The sequence below is a fragment of the Microtus ochrogaster genome, linkage group LG5, assembly GCF_000317375.1.
Source record: "Microtus ochrogaster isolate Prairie Vole_2 linkage group LG5, MicOch1.0, whole genome shotgun sequence".
Lineage (NCBI taxonomy): Eukaryota > Metazoa > Chordata > Mammalia > Rodentia > Cricetidae > Microtus > Microtus ochrogaster.
The window spans coordinates 55,078,209-55,101,266 of record NC_022031.1 but is presented as its reverse complement, the minus strand read 5'-3'; the positions used below and the strand labels follow the sequence as shown (position 1 = coordinate 55,101,266).

Here is a 23,058-nt window from a genome sequence, read left to right as displayed (position 1 = left end):
CCGGCCCCGCGGCTTCAGCACGAGCCGCCGCGGCCGCCAGCAGCAGGAGCAGCAGCGGCCGCCGCGGCGCTCCTCGGACATGCACATTCCTCTCCTCCCCTTGCGCGCGCTCCCTCCTCCCGCAGCCTCTCCTCCACCAGCTGACTCTGAGGGAGAGGATGACCTCATCCCTTCCCTTCCAGCTGCCGCCGCTCCCACCCCGGCTGGGGAGGGGCGAGAAGAAGGAGGGCCTGGAGGAGGGGCCGGGACCGAGGGGGAGCGGCTGGCGGCGGGGGGTTGGGGGGCTTCTTGGCCAGTGCTGGACGCGGAGGGCGGTAGAGCGGCAGTCGGAGGCCTGGGCTCGTGGGATTTCGGAGAGCGCTGGGTGGATTTGATCGACGCTATGGGGGCGGCGGGGGAGTATCCGCGTCCGGCCACCACCGTGGGCAGGGGGTGGTGGACACGAGCGGGTGTGGCAGCGGCAAGGACCAGGAAAGGGCAGGCCTCTTTGTACTGCACCTGGAGTTTGGGCACCTGGCCGGGTTGTGGAGTGTCACTGGCGCCCGCGAGGGTGAATAGAGTGCTTTAACTTGGAAGCCTTGGTCCCCGTGCCGGCAGCGATAGTGGGCGTGCCAGGCTTTGGAGATCCAGGGAGGCACAGGATCTGCAGGGCTGGATCACCCAAAGCAAAGCTGGAGGGCGTGCCCTCGGGGTAAGGAGAGGGCAGCACCAGGGATCGAGTGCTAGCAAACCCTACCCAGCCTGGGGAGATGCGAAGGCCCTCCTGCCCTATCCCTTTCAGGGGCCGGTACCCCCACCCCAAGCGCTTTAGGAGTCGGAGGCACCAGCGCTAGCAGACTAGGAGGTGGGGCCACTCCTAACCGCAGGTGCAGGTGGGAAACGCAGCACCCCTGGCGGCTGCCTGGAGCGCGGCGACAGGCGGAGGGACGCTGCTAGCAACCGGGAGAAAGGAGGACCGGCCCCGCCCTCGGCCCCACGGGGAGTGGCAGATCGCAAAGGTTGTGCCACCTCTCTTATTCCAAAACTGGAATTACCTTCCCCTAACCTTCCCTGAAACTATAAACGTACAGACTCGCCGTGTCGTCTCACAAGTACAGAAATGACTCAAATTTAATCTATCTTCAGACAGAATGTAAGAATAACACATGTTGCAGACTTTTTTTAATCTTTCAGTCTTTAAATCCCAATAAAATATGGGATTTTCTTTACCGCTTTTAGACCAAGAAAGCCTGTGCTTTGGTTTGTCTCCCTTAGTTTTTGCAAATATAAGGGACAAAGAGGGTAATTCTTAAATTGCAGTGTGACTCACGGTTTGAATTCAGAGGAAAGTGGGGACCACTCTTACTGCAGCCAGGAAGTACACCGGTTAGTGTCTTCATGGACCTGGAGATAAAGGTTCGCATTCCGCAGCCCCTGCCCCCTCCCTGGGGCAGCACCAGGTGAGTTTGCACTAATTTATAGTGCCCTTCTTGGCATCACGCGGTGAAAGTGCAGGAATTTCTTAGCATGTAAAAATGCTCGCTACGACACTGCCATTTTAGCTCCAGCCTGACCAGAGTGGGATTCTTCTCAAGCATTAGTTGCACGGCCAATTGTCCTCAAAGCCAGAGCCCAGGGCCTCTGCTGCTTCAGCATTGCCTGGCATCCTAGAAGAAGAATTTGTGGCCCTAGGGCCAGAAGTGCTTATATGGCACATGCTAAAGCAAATTTTCTAGAAAAAGACGGGTGGTGATTGAGGGACCACACAGCAATCACATGCCACATAGGGACAGGCATTTTAAAATCCATCTTCCAAACTGGACCATTTGGAATAGAAGTTGCCTGTTTGGAAAATACCCTGGTTCTTTTTCTCTAGAGTCGTGCTCTAAGATTCCATCCCCAGGGCTCTATGGCTGGTCATGCTTTGTGCCAAACCATCAGGGAGACGACTGATCTCTTAGGTAACCAACGTTCCTCAGAGATAGCGTGTGTTCTAGACCAAATGCTACGTCTTAAGTTGCACCAGGCTCAGAAAGCCCTGTGGAGCAGCTGAAGTGTTTGCTATAGGCAGCAGGTTGACACTTCACTGTAGAACTGGGGCAGGGGTGGGGAGGGGTTCTTGTTAGATAGTATCCTCTGTCGCCAGCACAGCACTTGCACAGACTCTTTGCTCAGTAAATAATAGTGAAGTGAATGAATGCATGGATTTCTGGAGAGAACATTCCATGGCAGGAAGAATGCAACATTCTGTGCTGACAAATGTTCCCATGGAAACCTAGGAATTAGGAGACTTTTTTTTTCCTGTTAGATTCCAAAAAAGAAACAACTAGCAACAGTTTGCTTATTAGTATATTTATTCAAAACCACTCAGAGTCTTCTTAAAGTGGCCCCGGTGCATCTCTGAGAAAGTGATGGCGACCCAGAGCTAGCAGAAGTAGTTGTAGAGCGGGCAGAGTGAGCTGTTTCACATGAGAGTTCTGCGAATTCCTGGCCCCATGATCCAGCCAAATTACTTAACACACAGGATTAATGCGAGGATTAGACGAGATCATGTATAGTGCTGGGCTTCTCACTCAATATTGTTTTCTACAGCCTCTAATCCCATAGATCCAGCATTCACATCGCAGAGCTGGTTGTTAATTTCACCTAGTCAATCATAATGGCTGCACCCGTCAAAACAGCTGGGCATGGTGGCTAAGAGATCAAAGTTCGGACTTAGAATGTTTCTTGGTCATGGTACTTAAACTCCCTTGCCCTGAATCTCGTTCTTTCTAAAGTGGAGTTACTGGTCTCTGGTATCCAGTAATGTCAGGGCCACATTAAAAAAAAATTGCAAAAGAACAGTCCTATGTCATGTCTAGCACACTTTATTTTGTACATTATTTTGGCTATGTTCGCCCCATTTCTTCCACCCCTTCATGACTTCAGGCTTAACTAACACTTTTTGTGCAGCTATTTAGCTTCTTCAAAATTAGACCTTCAAACCCAGTGATCACATCGTTTGCCTCGGAATCAACTGGTGCTCAACACCGATTCCTGGTCTATCAGAAATGTGACCTCATCTCCAATAACATTAGCCTAGAGATGAATCGCTATTGTCATAACCTAAACCTGTTATCACTCTGTAGCTTGATAGTCCCAGTTTTAAGCTTCCTGCTTTGATTACCCCCCTCTTCTATGGTCCTCTCTTTTCAGAAAGGACACTTGAATCTAGATTTTTCTCACTTTTGTTTGTGTTACCATTTCTACGCACACATTACGATGCGCCTGCTTAATCTTATGCTTAGCACCTCTCAAATACATCTTCAGCTAGGAAGGTCTTTCTGATTGAGAAAACACTCCCTACAAGCATGCGCACACACACACACACACACCACTAGTTAAAGCTTGCTCTCCACTTCCTTCAGGTCTGAGCTAGGGGAGTTCCCATTTCTGCACACCTGCTGAGCTGAGGCCATAGCTATTCTTAACTACATCCCTTTGAGCCCTTGACTGTCAACCCAAGGTGGAAACAGACCATTCATAAGATCATCCCATCTTCTTAATCTATTCAGATTTCACTTTCTGAAATTACTGTTTTTATCTTAAACTCTACACATCTTCTTTATCATCCTTGCCCTTATTTTACTGAGGAAAAATGAAAACCATCCACATGTTTCACCATTTTCTTTGCCACCTGCAGGCATCTGTACCCACTTCTTCTGATCCACATTTCTAGCCACCTTGCTGTTTTTGAAGTTTTTCCCCCAGCAGAATATCCCTAGGCTTGCTTTTTTCCTTGCCACTCTTTGTCCCTTACATGCCCTCAGAAACATGGCAAACAGCTGCTCCCCAGGCACTGTCTTCCAAAGTCACCTATGGTCATGGATCCTCCGTGCTGCAGTCCCTCACGAGGCTCAGTGCATTTGACACAGGAAACCATTCCTTTCTTCATGAAATCTCTTCTTCCCATACACTCTGCTTTTGTTTGTTTCAGTGGCTTCTCTTTCTCTCCTAATTCTGTTCCTCTGCTAATTCTCCTTCATTTCCACTACTTTAAATAAGAGCAGTCCCTGAACCTACCTTTATATACTCTGACTTTCTTAATAAGTGGAACAGCACAATAAAAACACCCCCGATGGGGCTGGAGAGATGGCTCAGAGGTTTAGAGTACTGACTGCTCTTCCAGAGGTCCTGAGTTTAATTCCCGGCAACCACATGGTGGCTCACAGCCATCTATGGTGAGATCTGGTGCCCTCTTCTGGCCTGCAAGCATACATGAAATAAATGTTGTATACATAATAAATAAATAAATCTTTAAAAAAAAAACACCCCCGATGTACTGGTGACTCCTGTACATTTGCAAGCTCGGTGCCCTGTCTGCACATGATGCTTCCTTTGCACTTATACTTAGGTGTTCAACAGACATCTCAAATTTAGAAATTGTCCAGAACTGAACTCAGATCTCCCCATTTGTTCTTTCTTTTTCATTTCATCCGAGCTTTATTCTCAAAACACAAAAAGAAAGAAGAAAATAAGAAAATGAGTCCTCTTCAACTGCCTTTTTAGGAGGCCCCCAAGGCTATCCTGCCAGAAATATTTTAGTGCTACTTTCAAAATACATTTTATCTGGCCCTTTCTCCTGTCTTTTTTGGTCATCTGACTTGAGTTGTATGATCACTCACCTGGATCTCCCCCCTCCTTTTTTTTACACTTAGCTGTTTCTTCTTTGCTTTCCCAACATCAACAGTCAGGGAAATTCCTTTACCAAGCAGGGCAGATTAAGGGGCATGGCATGGAGAAAGGGGTGGGCAGGACAATAGAAGGTTTGCTCAACATACTTGTATGAAAATATCTCTATGTAAAGGAATACCATGTGCTGTGGGAACTCCTTCAGCCAATAGCAACAACCATGTACCAAGAATATATGCGATGAAATTTTTTTAACAGGTTGAAGATGTAGAACTTAAGATGGTGGGTTAGAGGTGAGCAGCAGCTGCTCAGCAAACAGCTGGAGACGGGGAGACACGGAGCTTTCACAGTGGGCAGAGACATGGAGAAACCTAAACTGTGATAACAGAATAGACAGGCAGAGTACTGTGCAGAGCTGAGTACACTTGAGTTCAGTACGGCAGCAGAATGTATAGGTAATAGAAGAAAGGGGGAGCCACCATCAGGAAAAACTGGCAAAGATGCTGAGAAGAGCAGTTTGGGGTGAGCCATTCCAGGGCTGCACAGCTCAATGGCTCCCAGGGCAAGAAAACACTCTGATTTCTCAAGTGTGAGCTGGAGGGAAGGGTGAGAGCTATAACAATGATCTTGAGAAGGTATTTCCTCAGTGTGCTGCTTTGGGAAATGAGTTCCTGTATTTTTCTTTCCCTTGGAACTCAGAAGTATTGCTATATTACCCAGTCAGCATCTCCTAGGCAGTTCAGCCTACCCTGGTGAAACACGACAGAAGTGAGATCAACGAAAAAACACATCCTATGGAATTTGGGTAGGAGACCCAGAAGAGAGTGGAGCCTAGATTCCCTTTCAGACTGCTGACTTCAGATGTCAGCAAGGGAGGACTTGGAGACTGAGCGAGCACACAGATATTTTCAGCTCCTTAGCCTCGGAAACCATGGTCAGAGGGATGCTAAGCACACAGGTGGCCCCCCCTCACCCAATACAGCATGGTGTGCACCCTTCCTTTTGGACTTCAGAGTTCCAGGGAGCTTGGCATTTAGTTGGAAGGATATCAGCAAGCATAGTTCCAGGAATCAATTGAGCTAATCTTTTGAGATAAAATTCCAACCTAAAGAACTTTGGTCCTCTGCTACTTTTTAATGGTGAGTAGAAAAAAAAGAAAGCCATTCCAACCAGATCCAACACAAGCCTGGTCGCTTTCACTGACTGACTGGTGAACGACACACAGTAAAGAAGGTGAAGTTTCCAGCCTTACACTCTTCAAGAGGCATATAGCCCAAGGAGGACGTGCAGACTGACTGAAGTTGAGGTAATAAACATCCACACATGCGCTCACAACTACGCAGTCGGACAATATTTTATTATTATTTAAAAAAGTAATGCAATGTTATAAAACATCGATTTATGTGAGCATATGTTTTTTTAAACTTTTTCTCAGGTATTTTTATTTTTCTCTCCTTTCTCCTCTTGTCTCCCCTCCCAGTAACAACATTCTATCATCTATTTGTTTGTCTGTCTGTGTAACTATGTATCTGTCTACATCTCTATCTATGTTATCTATCTATCTCATTATAATTATTACTATGCTTTTCCCGATTTCACTAGGAGCTCTGCTCCCTCTGGGTCTCTCCCAAAAGGGGAGGAAAAAAAATTAAAAAAAAAAGAGGCAGCACAATTTTCACTTTAAATCTTCTTTCTCTAGTCATTTTCTTCTCTTCTATTATTTATTTATTATATTTGAGATGCCTTGGCTATTTCTGCTCCTACAATTCCTGTTATCTCTGTGATAGTTCTAGATGTGATCATTGACATGTTTTTATTTTTTTACTTTATTTTGATTCCTTTTTACTATTACTCATTGCTGACAATATTACATGCTTCTTTTTCTACATGGAACCGGAATGGCCAGTATCAACTGTGTAGAAAGAAGTTCTGCCACTAACTAACAGCCTCAGCCCCAAAAGGAGGGGCAATAAAAAAAAACCTTCAAGTCAACAACTAGGTTCCAAACAGATACGGCAAGTACATGGGAGTTCTGAAGACCCATTCCTGGACTTCTGCCCCTACCACGAGAGCAGAGAGAGCCAACAGGAAGTGCATGGACACCACATGTATGAGGGAAGGACACATCCTTTCAAAGCATATATCGTTGATAAAAAACAAGAGGAATAATTACAGGGGTATATCCTATAGATGGCACCATCTACAGAACATCTGCCTGATCTACTAGAAATCTTCTATTCTTATGAAACCTGCAAAGAAAGCAGCACCCTCAAGTTTACATATATTGAAGAAATAATAGGTGTACAGTAAAAACTCCAACTGGAAACATAGTCTTGTAGACTAAAAATTACTAGAGACCTTAGAATTATGAACATGAAGTCATTGGGGAAAATAAATAAATAAAAACTAAAAACCCTGTAAAACTAGATAACTATTCCCAGAACTAATACCATCAAGATTAAGGAAGAAATAAAGCCATGACAAGCACAATACAAAGCAGTTTACGATCAGGAGTCATCTTCATAAAAAATCTTAAAGAAATCTTGTGCACAGGGAAGAAAACAAATGAAATTTGGGAGCATGGAAAACATCCAAACTAAAAGTAAATAAACCAGCAAGAACAAAGGAAAGGTCAAACTTTAGTAAAATAATAACAGTAGTAGTAGTAGTAATTACCTATTAATTATAATGCTTATTGTAAATGGATTTCATTTTCCAATTTAAAGACAGATGGGATGATTTAAGAAGCAACAGTTGACTTTAAGAATAAACTTACAGTCATGGGCATATGTCTTCTTAAAAATGGTGGCAATACTCTAGAATCAAGTGAAAGTGGAAGCATTATATCAGACTCTTTTATCTTTTTCTAAAGTTTAATTTTATTTGTTTATTGTTAAAACAATTTTATTTTATATACCAATCCCAGTTTCCTCTCCCTTTGTATCGGCGTAAATAAATGCAAGGCAGATATTAAAGAATATATACAGCTTTAATGTTTAAATAAACTTACAGAACCAAGGTTCCCGTCTGTAGCCATTTTACAGGAGGCAGGAGAAAAGGAGCACGCAGGCTCCGTGAGCCCAATTTATCAGTCAACATTCGCCCGAGGCAACCCCCCCCAAAGGGGCTGGCTTAACCCTACATCCCTTCTCTTCTTCTACTCACTCCAACTTGTATTAAACTCTCAAGCAAAGAGAAGAGACGCTTCTAACAAGGACGTTTAAAGATACTAAATTTTGAAAACCTAGAAAAACATTTAATAAATAACCTAATAATGCATCTCAGGACTTCACAAAAACAAGAACCAGGCGAACCTGAAATCAACATAAGGAAAGGAACAATAAAGACAGAGCTGAAATAAATAAAATATTGCCAAAAGGAACTATATGCATGATTAATGAAGCAAATAGAACTACTCCAAGGCTTGCAATGAAGTTACAGAGAATAGTAAGAATTATTCTGAAAATGTATATTCTTATCTAGAAGAAATGGGTAGTGTGTGTGTGTGTGTGCTTGTGTGTGCTTGTGTGTGTGTGTGTGTGTTAACGGAGATTGTGTTTAGTTTCCCGGCTGTCCAGACCCAAATAATCATGCTGAAACTATATTAATCACAACACTGCTTGGCAGATATCTCAGACATTTCCCTAGCTCCCAATAGCTCAGGTAAGTTTTATCAGTGGATGAACCCTTCATAGTCAGTGGAGTAGGGGGAACACCTCCTGTACATGATTTCGGGTTTAGGTCTCTATCAATTTTCTGCGATGAACCATGAGCATGTCTAACAGTGACCTTATACATTTGATCCATCTTGTACTCTGTTTTACCTGAGATAAAGTTCTAATCTCTAAAAGCTGAACATTCACCTCTTCAAGTGGCCAGTCTTGATGCCAAAATTCTCTTGCAATTATTGTTCCATCTGCACCTGTGTCTACTAGACCTTCAGTGACAATGTCATTTATTAACTTTTTACTTTTTTGTCTCTGTTTATTTATAGAAGTTTGCCAAAATACTCACTTTATGGCTTCTCCTGAATTTTTTATTCTCTCTTCTATAGCTGTTCTATCATCCGGAACAGTATGGTTTCTTACAATAGGCATACATTCTTTAATTGCTCTGGGAAAGTGTTCGCTCCATGATGACAGGAAACAACTGAACAAAATTTGACTGGGGTCTTTCAAGAGGCCCGTCAAAGTATTCCTCTATGTCAAAGAGTTATCTTGATTGCCCCTTGTTGATCTATATTTATTATTTCAGTGACTGCCTCTGCTGTACCTTCTGCATTATCAAGAAGGGAGGGAGGGGTGTTTGTTTTAATTATGCATAGAGAAAATACATTGTTTCTAGAAATGCCCTGTTTATAATCCATTTTATGGTGACCTTGTTTGCCACAATTGAAACATCTGACATTCTGATGTTTCTTCAAACCTCTGGAAGTCACTTTTCCTATCCAAGCATTATCATGGTCATGAGATTTAATATTGATTGTATCTCAGATCCATTCCTTCAAGGGTACTGATCTTGCTTCAAATGGCCTAGTTACCATTTTACATTGTGAATTTGCATTTTAAATAGTCAGGGATTCAATTATTATTTGTCAGGTTTCTGAATTTGGTAATATTCTATTTACTGCTGAAGTCAGTCTCTGTATGAGATCCATGAAGGTTTCCTTTGGGCCTTGTATAACTTTAGTAAATAATTAAATTTTCTTTTATACTTCTCCAATTCTATCCAGCCTTGGGAATAGCTGTCATTTGGCAGTTGTTTCTACAAAGTGACTAGATTGGACAAGCGGAACACAAAAGAAAGGAACTTATCCAAGACAAGTTTTGATAGCCTTTCAGAATATCCTGCTTCGCAGTAAAGTCTGTCAGATATGCTAGGCCTCTATGTTTAACTAGTGGCTAGCGCTACCCTCTGATCTTCAGGCAAGTTTTATTGGTTGGAGTACAAAAGAGATCACCACATCCTCTCCTCTCTCCCTCTCCCTTCCCCTTGCCCTCCCCCCACTCCCCCCTTTCCACTCTCTCTGAAACAGTGAGGAGGCACATGTCTGTAGGCCACAAGAGAATTCTTACCAAGAGTTTATTTGATTGGCATGTCAGTCAGAGGTCTCCAGAAATGTGAGATATTAACCGAGCTGAAGCTGCCTAGTTTGTGATTTGTTGTGAAGCAGCTCAGATAGAACCATGTAAACTGCCTTTCCACGCTGGTACTTTTCTGCCTCAAACTCCTTTGCTTATGTAAACAGAGCAGAATGTCCTATGTTGGTATCGGTGAAGTAAGGTAGCGTTACTAAGACAACTTCTCTCTCATTATCCAGTACTAAATATTACTAAATATTCCAGAACATTTTCACTGAAGTCTACATAGAAACATTCCTAATATCAAACGTTTCACCTGAAGAGTTGGTTGTAATCCTAAGATGTTTCCAGGCCAAAGAGGCAGTCATTTCAAATCAGTACTAAGGCCTTATTGAGACTGGCTGAAACTGTATACGAGTCCTCTCAGAGAGGGTTTCTACTTGACATTTCTAGACTGGTTCACAGTGCCTCTCAATGTGTTTTTTCTTTTATCTTTTTTATATTTATTTATTTATTTATTTATTTATTTTTGGTTTTTCGAGACAGGGTTTCTCTGTGGCTTTGGAGCCTGTCCTGGAACTAGCTCTGTAGACCAGGCTGGTCTTGAACTCACAGAGATCTGCCTGCCTCTGCCTCCTGAGTGCTGGGATTAAAGGCGTGTGCCACCATCGCCCGGCCTTTTTTCTTTTTTAAAATCCCAGAAAAAAAAAAAAACCTTTTTCTCTCTGTTTTTGACATCTGGAATCTTCTTTCCCCCATGCCACTCTGAGACTTAGTTTTATAATTAATACCAAACTATTCTTCAGAAGTTTATCTTAATCAATAGATTAACGAATAGTCTTTTAAATCCAATATAAAACTATGAAGATAGAGGAAAGAAAATTGTGTTAGGCTGATATTAAAACACAGCTGCCCCCTTAAGGCCTTGTGGCACAAGCAGAAGAACCTGAATTCTTTATCAGAGCTTTTACTTTAAGTGAGAAAACAGATCAAGACGTTAAAGTTTGAAGGACTGCTGAGTTTTGAAGCTTCATGGGACAATCTAAGAAGCTGTAACTGTGTTATGGTTTGGTTAGATTTGGGTCTCTTTCCCTTCATCATACCCTAAAGTCTATAAAACATTTAAAGAAGAGTTTATGAGTGATTCTGGGCTTTTTTTCCCAGAAGATTTTAATGTCTCTCCTTTGGGGCAGCCAAAATCACCTCTGACAATGTCCGAAAGGTTGTCTGGCACTTAGGTATGGAAGTATATGGCCCAATATTGTCCTGGCTTAGGATACAAAGCATGTAAAAGTTGACGAGCTTAGATTCCCCTGGGCTGGAGTTGGACAAAGGGTGAATGGGGAGTGGTTTAGAGGATGGGAAGGGTATGGGCTTGAGTTCTTGTTGGCAGAGATAGTTGGTCATGGATGAACCCTGAAGAACAGCAGGAGGTTCAAACCCTCAGGCTGGGCTGCAGCTGCTGTGGTGACCGCCATCTGCCCGGTTCAACAGTTCGCTGCTCTGAAACCACAGCTGGATCTCCCTCTGGGCACCCTCCACAGAATCGCTAGCATGGACGACATATCTGCTGATGTGAACACTGAAGTCTCCCCTGGTTGTCTCAGGGGCTGGCTCGGTATGTCAGTATGTCCTGTCATGGCCCTTGAGATGTGGACTACATCGCGCCTTTTCCAAACCTACAATATCTTCATCCCCACCAGCTTGAAGCTCTGCCCCTCAACTGTGTATATCACAGTCCCCACTAGCCTCTGCTGCACCCCATTTGGCTTCATAGCAACCAGGGTACTCTTCTGGGACCAAGAAGGCCCTCCAGAACTGGGGCGCACCAGCAGGCCTGGAATGTGTGGCCTGCACAACAACGCCCACAGCACAGCATGCCCAAAGAGGCAGCTCATGGCTAGGGCTGGCGGGGCACAGAACACAGTGCGCTCCAGCTGTGCTTTGTAATAACCATCCTGGCAACAGAGAAGAAAATTAAAGGGAGACTTCATACAATCCGCACTGGTTTATGATATTCCACTATTCTCCTATATCTTTTTATAGCCCTGATAAGGAAGCAGCACAATAATACAAAAAAGTAATGAAAATGATCAATAAAAATTACAGAAAGTCGAATTATCCCATTATTTTAATTTCCAAATTAGCATGACACAAAATACATAAATAAAATTTAGAAAGAGACATTCCTGTAACTGAGGGCTCTCTCCAGATATAGCTGTGGGTGTGAGTACACCCATACCCTATAAAAAATTTCAATTTCCCATAAGAACATGACAAATGATGATTAAGTAAGGTGAAAATAATGTTTAACTATTTAACATAGTTTAAATATGTATCTATAGGTCAAAGTGCAAAACAAATTATTTCCATAACAATACTAAGACAAAATCTTAGAATAGTATAGGATTGAATAGATCTCCTGGGGAGCATGGGGATCATGGGAGAGGGCAGAAGGGGAGGGGAGCAGAGAAAAAAATATATATCTCAATAAAAGCAATTTAAAAATGAAAGAACTTGGTTATTTTCAAAGTTGGGTCTGAGAGAAACATTTTAAAATTAAATGGCATAAAACCTCCTTCAATATAAGGGGCCGAATCCATCTCACCATCCCCTTAATGTCTCTGTGCTTAGGGAACTGCTAGAGAGAAGACAGGATGGGAATGCGGGACCAATTTTCTTCAGGGAAACCTGCCACACTCCCTTGGTTCCAGTAAAGGCAATATTAACAGTGACAAGTCGTGTCCACAGTGGGTGGCTCGAGACCAGGAGACAAGGGCTCTTGATTTCTGTAGGCTTCCCTCAGATCTATAGCCCTAACACAAACATGACTAACTTAAAAGAGAAAAATGAAAACCGAGGGACATTCCACAAAACATCAGATCAATCATCCTGAATATAGCTGCTGTCACAAGGCACAAGGGAACTCTGAGATCCTCCCAGAGCCAGGAGGAACCTGGGAGGATTTAATGACTAAATACTATGTAGCTGGTGTCCCCAATGGCACACTGTAACAAACATGGGGAAAAGCATGGAGAGAATAATCCATTGAAATACAAATTGACTCAACATTTTAAAAGTAGCACGACAAGGCTGGTATTTCTGCATGACAAAGCACAATATTAATTTAAGATGTTAATAAGGTGTTTGGGAGAACTGAGCCATTCTAGATTCTATGAAACTCTTTGTGTTATTGGTGGTGGTGGTGGTAGTTTTTTGTTTGTTTGCTTTTGTTTTGTTATTTGATACAAGATTTCTCTCTGCAGCCTGGCTATCCTGGAATTCACTTTGTAGACCAGGCTGGCCTTGAACTCAGATTATCAACCAGCCTCTGCCTCCCTAGTACTGGGACTAAAGGTGTGTGCCATCACCACCCGACTTCTCTAAAATCTTTTGTAATCTAAAATCATTTTGAAATTTGTAAAAAAGAAATCTGTAAAAAAAAATCAGCATGTGTGATGGCTTTTAGAAGCAGATAAAGCTGATTGGAAGAATGGTTAAGGACAAGAGAAGCCAACATTTTATCTGTATCAGATATGAAAGAGAGGGGACCACTTTACATATTACCAGCATTGGAAGGAGACTTAAGCACAGCATCACCATAATATCCAGCAAATGAAGTCATGGACACTTGTACAGAAGCTAAAAATTTTATGCTTACAAAATATGAAGGTTTATAGTAGCTGTATTCAGCATTGCCCCAGACTATAGACTGCCACATCTCTCTAAGCTGGAGGAGGTCAAACAGCCTCTGGCTAAGCCTATCCCCTCAGTGAGCAGCACTCAGCAATTCAAAGGCACAAACTTGGGTAAGTCCCCAAAGAGTTTAACCATGAAAAGCATTGCTCCCAAGAGGCTATAAAACATACGGCTTTTTTTTTTTTTTTTTTGACGATTCTCCAAATAACAAAAGTCTAGAAGCAGAGAGTGGAGGTTGCCAGAGGTTAAGGACGGAGTAGGTAGTCACAGAAAATTCTGTGGTTATGAGATGTTCTGCATGGCTGCTTGTGGATGCAATGTACCCACAAATAGGATCGGTTGGAGAAACTAAATGCACACATAGGTGCCGAGGAATTATTATCCAAAAGTTTCTGCAAGAACTCTTAGAAGCTTTTATAGAGTTATCAGAAGAGAGTTGTCAAGTTTCTTTTGTATAATTCTTTCATATAGATGTTTTCATTTTTGTTCTCATGTGCCTGTGTGTGTGTGTGTGTGTGTGTGTGTGTGTGTGTGTGATTATACATGCATGTTCACAGCTATGTGGGTACACCCACCCACACATGCATGTGTGGATGTCAGAGGCTGAAACTGGGTGTACTTCTTGAGACAAGTTCTTTTTCTTAACTTGGAACTCCCTGGTTTGGCTAAGTCAGACAGGCTGGCCAGCAAACCCCATGATCCACTTCCCCTCTCTTGGTGCTGGGGTTACAGTAGGTACTGCTATGCTCAGATTTTGTATCTGGGTTCTAGAGATTGAAACACCTCGTGAGTGTGCAGAAGTCACTTTATCCAATGACTCATTTCCCTAACCCCCTTCTACATTATTTTTAAACGTTATACTTTTATTTTCTGTGTACACATACAGCTTCAGAAAGTCACTTCTTTCCATGCTATAATTCCTACATCTAAGCATCTATTTGTGACTATGAATTGATCACACATGAAGGGCACCTGTCTGCACCTTCAGTGCTCTGGACCTTGAGTGCCGCAGATAGCAAAGGATGAGGCTTGTCTATCCTCATCTAGAGGTGTCAATTTTTCTTGCTATTTAGGAGAACGGATTCACAAATGTGATTTTGAATATTAGACCCTGGCAAACAGAATAGCAGAATATTAGATTCTTATGGCCCAGGGTACAGGGCCTTTTGTCTAATACTAAAGTTAAAAACTTAATCTTCCCTTTCTTTGGCACGGTTGAATCACTAGCATTTTTAAAATTTGAGGCTTTGGGATTGTGGAGGGTTTTCTTCACTTCATGCCTGGCATCAAAGATTCATATAAAACCTAAGCATCATGTAACAATGAAGGCACAAATGATTTACAACAAGAGCATAGAGCACCAACTCTCAATTCTTATTAATAGAGAAGGAAATACAGAAAATTAAAAAGTAAAATTGTGCCTGGTAATTGAGAGCAGAGGGAATAAAGATGAACCAAGCCATCTGGTGGCTCCATGTCGTACTGGAGATTAAGAGTACGATGAACTCTGGCCACAGGTCTCTCTGTATGGAACTTACTGCCAGTCATTTGTTTAAGGTAAGGTAAGGCAAGGCTTCTTAACTAACAGAATTCTCTGTGTGTGGAGATAAGGGCAATGTGTTCTGTGAATCCATAATTTATACTCACGCAGCACCTACTGTGGGAATGGACTCCGAGCAAAAGACAACGTAATCACTCCAGGGTCTATAATTCCTACATCTGAGCATCTATTTGTGACTGTGAATTGATCACACATGTTTGTTACAAATCACAAATACCAGGAGGGATCGTAAGTTTTTTTAATAATTTGCCTCATTAATTCCATGAGAACGGATCGTATAATTTCCTGTAGCTGACTGCATGAATTAAGCTTTAAGTGATGCTGGAGTTTGAGATTAATGAACATGATTTCATTTTGGATTGGTATGTGACTTGCTGGTCTTGACTTTAAGCCTGAGTTTCCTTACCTGAAAATAAAAAGGGATAGGCGTATACTTTTTGCATGATAGGTATAAACCTATAAATACTAGGTAAAGAATTAGATGAGTTAGATAGTGGACAACATTTTTCCATATATATATTTACAGACAGTTAAATTAATACTTGAAAGTGAGGATAAAGTTTAAAGAAGACGTGAGTCATTCCTTAAAAAGATTTACTCCCCTCTGGTGAACAGATACAACTATCATAACAGCTTGGGTTTATCATATCCAAAATTCTTGCAACCAAAGAATTTGTACTTAAGGAATTAAAAAATATTTTGGAGTATTTACATATACTTATAGCTACATATTAGAGGCAGAACCAAACTCTAAACACAAAATTATTTTTATGTATTTACTTACTTATTTATGTACACACACCATTTATACATACCCCAAAGATAATTTATACAACATTTTAAATATACATGTATTTTCACTGCTACTCATCTCTTAAGGTCAGATAAAATTTGTGTGATGTCATGTCAACACTCAAAAGATGTCAGACTCTGGAGTCTCTATTTGACTTTCTCCACTCTCTTAATACAGTTTGAAAAGTATATTAGCAATATAAATAGACTAGAGTACAGGTCCAAGTTCTGTATGATTAACCCTCTGGAGCCTGGACAGTTTTTGAGATAGGAAGGTGATGAGACCTTCTGAAGCCCTGTAGTTTACTAAGAGTAAAACAAGGTGCATGCAGAGTCATTAGAATTCCTAAAAAGGGGTATGAAGCAACTTTACTAAACAGTGCACAATTAAATTGCAGAAGTAGGCAGGTACCAAAGACTAGGGAAATCTCAAAGCAAAGATACTAACTCAATAGAACCAGTCTTGTGGAAATCTGCATTGTAATAGAAATGCTTCTGAGGTATTAAATCCAATATCAAAGGAACCACTGGATCCCTAGTACCCTTAATCCTTCTCTATATTACCCCTGGGGCTTCCTTTCAAAGGAAGAGGAGACTGGAGTTCCCAGAGACCCAACCCTCACATCTCAGCACCCTCCCTTGGCTCTCCCTCCACACCAGAAACTCCTTTTGGTGTCTCAGCAAGAACTGGGCCTGGCTCCAGCCACTGCCAAACTTCTTCTTAATTAAGTTTCCAAGCTCCTTGAGAAAGACTATTATAACAAATTGAGGTGGCTCATGCGTGCCTCAGAGCAAAATGAAGGTGTAGAAGGTGGTGGGAATGAAGCTCCCTATTGTTTGCCTAATACAAACGGAAGGCATTCAAAGCCCCAGTGGCTTTGCAGCCCAATTCTGCTTCATAAATTATAAATAGACTTAAACTGTTTTAATTATTCTGATAAGAAAGATGTAACTAAACATGCTTATTAAAATGTGGAATACAGAAATAATCTTCTTTACTCTCATATTCAAACATATATTATACTTTAAAATAGGAAAAACAACAGTAACAAAAACAAGCAACAGAAACAAAATCATTCAACAACAGCCAGACAGAAATATAACAGGTACTTCAAGTTGTAATATTGTTACTGCCTCAAAACTGCTCCAGTGTGTCTTGCAGATAAATTGTGGAGCTATAATAAAGGACTTGTTGACTTATCACGAAGAGTAAAAGATGTGATAATCTTTTACATAGGCAATCAGGAGAATTTGAATTTCATTCAATTAAATTAAATATGACAATATTTAAAGTGATAGTAAACAAGTGTCAGCTAGTCGGGCACCCACCGAAATATACAGATATCACTGCAGTGCTGGAGATATCTTAAGGAATTGCATAAATACATTAGAAACGTACAGTGGATTAATGTGAACAATTAAATTAAAGAGCATAAAAAGACTAGCAAAGTAATTTCTCTACTAAAATGTGGTATTGTTTTCTAAATTTATGAAGGTTAAATGCAATTGTCTGCTTCACTCAGGAACAAGAACAAAGAGAAATGTTGTCTCTGGAAAAATAACTCACAGGAGTGGAGGCAGATGAGAGATTTGGCTGAACTAAGCATGCCGTAGATACATAATGGATGTCATGTGGACTTCCTACACAGAGCAGCCTTTCTAAGGAGTTCAACATCTCTGGAGCAAGTGAGCTAACGTCAGTCATGCATTCAGCACAGGCATAGTTTTGAATAGACATATGAAGTCAGCATATGCTTTATCCGCAGAGGAGCTGCTTTCAGGAAAAGGAGGAAGCCTCTGTATTCAAGTGTACAAAGGTCAGAAAGACTTGGTTCTCCTGAAAATAGGCTTAAAGGACATCCATTGCTTTTCTGACTCAGAAAACAACTGGGATCTTACTTTAGAGCTTAATCCCATGAATACAAAGTAGAGATGTAGTTATAAGACATACCTCAAGGGAAAGAAGATGATCTTAGTTGGGTGAGGATGATACGAAGCTTGCTGGTCATCATTGCTGGGATTCTAGGGTTCAAAGAGAAGACTTGTAGTATGGCATAGATGCCTAAATACAGCTCACTCTAGGCCCATCCTCTGGTTTTGGTCATAGAAAATTGTACCACTTTTTAAAACAGAATGAGCTGAAAGCTGTGGCCATATCCAGTTATTCTTGATAAAACTTCTTGGGATTGTATCGAAACACAGAAACTTGTTAGAGATGAAGGAGGTAGAAAAGAAGATACTGCTGTCACCCTGAAGCACTGGGTATTTCAGTGACCTTTCAGGTGCTGTGGGTTGAAATCCTCCACAAGATTTAGGTATATTCTCTCTGTCTTAGCCACCGATGGGACAGCCAAGAGAGTAGCAGCTCTAGCAGTATTTGGAACTGTGGATTCTCTTTATACCAAGAAAAACCTGACTAAGTGAAATGACCCTCTGCTGAGAACAAAGCTCTCAGACGCGCTACATAGCTTGTTGTATTGGAAACCAGCAAAAAAGGAACATGGGAGTTCCAGCATCATGGAGCCAATTGCTAACAGGTCTTTGAGTAATGTTCATTGTTGCCAAAGCATTAGCAGCTTTAACGGGTCCAAAGTGTATGTATTCAAATGAATGTTGTTGGGAAAGACCTAAGTGGAAAACCAGTAACCGTGGCACCCTTCCTGTTGTCTGATGGTGTAGACGATGGTGCTAAAATCTCCTTACAGAGTTATGAGAAGGCAGCAACAGTTACTCAAGTCAGAAGTTAGTTTATATATTGATATATTCTATTCTATACTTTTTAATCTTAATGATTTTTAAAGTCAAAATGTTTTCCTGACTTTTAACAACTTTTTAGAATTAATTGATGCTCATAATGCTCACGGTAGTATATTAATGTGTGTGTATGTGTGTGCGCATATATTTCTATGTGTCTGTGTGTGAGGGAGAGAAAAAAGAGAGATCTTATCCAGATTTAGACTATATAAAATGTTTGTCTGAAATCTTAGAAATTTTAAAAAGCAGAAAAGAAAATGTTCTTTCAAATTTTTGTCGAAAGTAAATATTCCATTATTCAGTTTGAGCCTCCTATTCTTAATTAAAAAGAAAGTTTCTCTACTTAGTTATTCATCCACCTTTTCCCCAGTACACCATTCATAGAAGCAACTTGGAAATTACTCTCCTTAAAAGCCTGGAACAGTCATCCCCAAGGACAATCTCTAATATTAGAGAGGAAATTTGCCACCCACTCCTACTTGACCACAATGAAAACAGCCTGCTCTTGAGTGAGTCGTAGGTCAAAAAGCATTTCCCATGCTCTTTCCTCATGGAAATGCACATGGATTCATAACTGCACGCAGTAAAACTGACTCCTCCACCTCCAGGGACCAACAAGGTCAGTAAAATAAAACATTTTTGTTTTATCACCAGAAGGAAACAAACAGATTAGACAGGGGTTATTTACTCATGAAAATCAAATATAGCATCAAAGAAAATTAATATAAAAGATACAATTAATGAAAGACAGGTTAATCAAACAACATGCATAGCAGAAATCACAATAAAATGTGTTACTATAAATAATACTGAGCTTAGTAACCAAACTGCACTCCTCAGATTGGAGTTAGGAAACATTCCAGTCTCTACCATGGAACTTTAAGAAGAAATGATATTTATGAATGGCCAGGGTCATGCTGCTGGTTATCAACTTGAATCTTAATAAAAGTCATATTCATTGTTATAACAGACACGGGGAAACAAAAATTGGCTTCTAAGGGGACCCTGAAGTTTTCTTTCAGAAGAAAGGTCAAACAGAAGTTGACCCATCGATATGACTGGCCAAAGCAGAATGGTCATCACAGCACACAACACCATCATCTAAGGAAATAACTGCCTTGAGATGGGCCAGCCTTTGGTCCAGAGAGAAACTAACAGAAGCTGGGTGGTGACACTGTGAGGTCCAGCGTATTTGAAATTTCCATGGCTGTACAGAATGAAGCCCTCTCAGGTATAAATTTTCTACTTAGCTTTCTCCAACCTCTAAACTTTTTATTTCTGATCATAGCAAGAGACAGATGCCAAAAACTCATAAGAGGCTGTTCACAGGGTATTTCTAGCCTGTCTGAAAATAGGAGGTGCTAGAAATTTCATAGGAAACTCCGTTCTTGTTAGCTTTTGATTCAATTTTTCAGACAAAAGTGATCTAGATAACTAAAGCCTTGGAAGGAGAATAGTGCAGTTATCATAAATGCACTCAGAGTCGATCTGAACAAGCTGTAGAATGCAATGAAGGTCCCTGGGCCTTGGGATGAGGAATCAGGAACAGATTTTTTTCTCCACCTCAGAAATATACTGACAGACATGGAAAAATCACTTAATTCCTTAATCCTTATCAATTTTGCAAATCTCTTAGATGAGAAGGTTAGACAAAACTAGTAATTTTCATTACTAGTTTTTTTTTTGAGGAAACAGGATAGTTTTCTCAAAATAAAAATGTGGACATCAAAATCATAGAAACAGATAAAATTTGTGGCCCCCTTTGAAGAGAGACTGTTACATAATATTCTAGTTTGCTTTTATTGCTGTTATAGCCACCATGGCCAAAAGCAACACGGGGAGGAAAGGTTTCTCTTAGTTTGGTCACCCCACCTATACTTCCTGCCTAGCTCTTGACCAATCAGCATTCTATTAAACTAATATAAGTGGCAAATATTTACATCGTGCAAGAGCATTATCCCACAGCAGTATTGAATCATGTTCTAAATGTATGTCTTTATACATATAGGCAACACTCACAGCCATAATTAGAGTAGGCTTGCTTTCCAGTGAACTGCAATGCAGACTGAGACTCATGGCTATACCAGGTTCTGGGAATAAACAAGAGTTGAGAGATCAAGCCTCAACAACACACTATACCTTCTCCTCTCAGTACTGGGGAACATTGAGGATGACGGACAGAAAGATTCTAAGAGCCAAAACATAGGGAAGAAGGACTTGGGAATGCTGTATTTTGGACAACAAACCTATCTGGACACATAGTGATGGAATCCTAAACTCACAGCAACTATCAGTTACTTCACTGGGTCTGCATGAGAGTCCAGTCCTCAGCAGCCAGGCGAAGACAAAAGTACTCAGGATTTCCCACCCCTCACTGCTGAACCAGTTTCTCAGGTTTTCCCACACCTTACCACTGATTTGTTTCTTACTGTTGGATTCAGGGAAAAGTGGAGTCATTGCCTTCAGTTGTACCCATCAGTGACCCCACCTGGCTAAAATGAGTAGTCTCAACCCAATGATCTAGTAGATGTCCTTGATTAAACGAAATGGTTCTCACAATAAAACCAAAGTCTGAGAAAGGGACAGGTAGGAAAGAGTTGGCTCATAGAGGTGGAAGGCAGGTAGGAGAAGGAGAATGGGGAGAGTAATAATAATGCATAAACTGGAATTGATATTTCAAATAACAAAATTAATAAAAAGAACTAAATTAGAGGTAAAATAAAGGTTCATGAAGGGGGGAAACAATCATGTGGGCAATTATTGGCAAGATAGAAAGGCTAGATGTGAGATGGCTTGAATGTTTCAGAAATACAGATAAGAAATTCACAACATGAGCCGGGCGATGGTGGCGCACGCCTTTAATCCCAGCACTCGGGAGGCAGAGGCAGGTGGATCTCTGTGAGTTCGAGACCAGCCTGGTCTACAGAGCTAGTTCCAGGACAGGCTCCAAAACCACAGAGAAACCCTGTCTTGAAAAACCAAAAAACAAAACAAAACAAAAAAAAGAAATTCACAACATGAATCTTCACTTGTTCCTTATTTATATATATTGCTAACAAAGCCGCTTAGTATTGCCTATAAATAAATTACATATTAAAGAGTTTTGAGCTCTACAGTGTTATTAGTGCATTGTTTTGACATGCTTCATAAATAATTATGGTACTCTTGTAATTTCAAATGAAAAAGTCTGGGAAATAAAATTAGCATTTCCTTGAGAAAGTGGGGGAAGTAAATGGAGAATAAATACTTAGAAAGAATAAAAGTAGATTCACAGGTGATGCTTCAGAACAAGGAGCCTAGCATATCACACTTCATGCAGCTATTGTAGAGGAGTGGCATGCTTTCTCCAAGTATAACCCAATGCTTTCCAAGAGTGCAAATGATGCTCAATAGTTGTGGCTAAGGAGCTACTTCCCACTTCATGCAAAATCCATTTAAAGTCCTAGTCATACCTCCCATATAAAATAAAATGCTATTTCTATTGTTTATTTTGCACAGCAGAAAAATAACTAATTTCATCCAAGACTCTTTCCAAACTCCATGTCATGTTACTACAAACCTAGTCTATGTTACCAGTTGTATTAGGTTCCTTATGAGAACATAATGATTTAAGAATTTTATGGTGTGTTTGTTTGTTTGTTTTGCAAACATTCACTCAGCATAAAATTTTGCAACAAGTAAATATCGGGATTTTTCGGGATATCAGTTTGAATATGAATAAAGCATATCTCTGTCTGTCTGTCTGTCTGTCGTCTGTCTCTCTCTCTCACACACACATAAGACTATCATAATGAAATTTATCAGTTTTTGTACAATGACGATAAATTATAATAATAAAAAAAGAAAATACACCACCTTAGCTCATCATGAAGGTGAAAGAGAAGTAGTTGTTAAAAACTCCATGGCAACCAATATCTTACTATGGCTCAGAAGACTGAAGAAGAAAGCTATGGCTTGAGTTACAAGTGTAGACAGAATCTTTTTTTTTTGTTGTTTTTTTTTTGTTTTGTTTTTTTAATTTATTTATTGAGGATTTCCGCCTCCTCCTCGCCACCGCCCCCCATCTCCCCCCCCCGCCCCCCGATCAAGTCCCTCTCCCCCATCAGCCCAAAGAGCCATCAGGGCTCCCTGACCTGTGGGAAGTCCAAGGACTGCCCACCTCCATCCAGGTTCAGTAAGTTGAGCATCCAAACTGCCCAGGCCTAGACAGAATCTTTATACCAAAGACAGAGCCAGGTCCTTTGGTTGAGGAGTGTAACTGTGGGCTCATGAGTGCTGGGTAACCTTGGTGCTGATAAGCAAGTGGCTGGCAACGTTCCTGCAGCCATAGCTTCCACTTTGGGATCAAAAGGACGTAATCATCGCTGTTATACATTCTGACCTGAGAAGAACTTTCTAAATCTTTGATGAGTCTCTAACCTATTCTTTTTCTTTTTATCCAGACCACAGCATTGCTTTCCTCCATTCCTCTCACATCACCCCCACCCCCTACACACACACACACACACACACACACACACA

The 23,058-nt window shown here is 41.1% G+C and overlaps 1 pseudogene; it reads right to left on the bottom strand.

Moving 5' to 3' along the window:
* Window positions 1-11,174: 11,174 nt before the first annotated feature.
* On the bottom strand, window positions 11,175-11,629 carry LOC113457732 (annotated as a pseudogene).
* Between the last annotated feature and the right edge of the window lie 11,429 nt (window positions 11,630-23,058).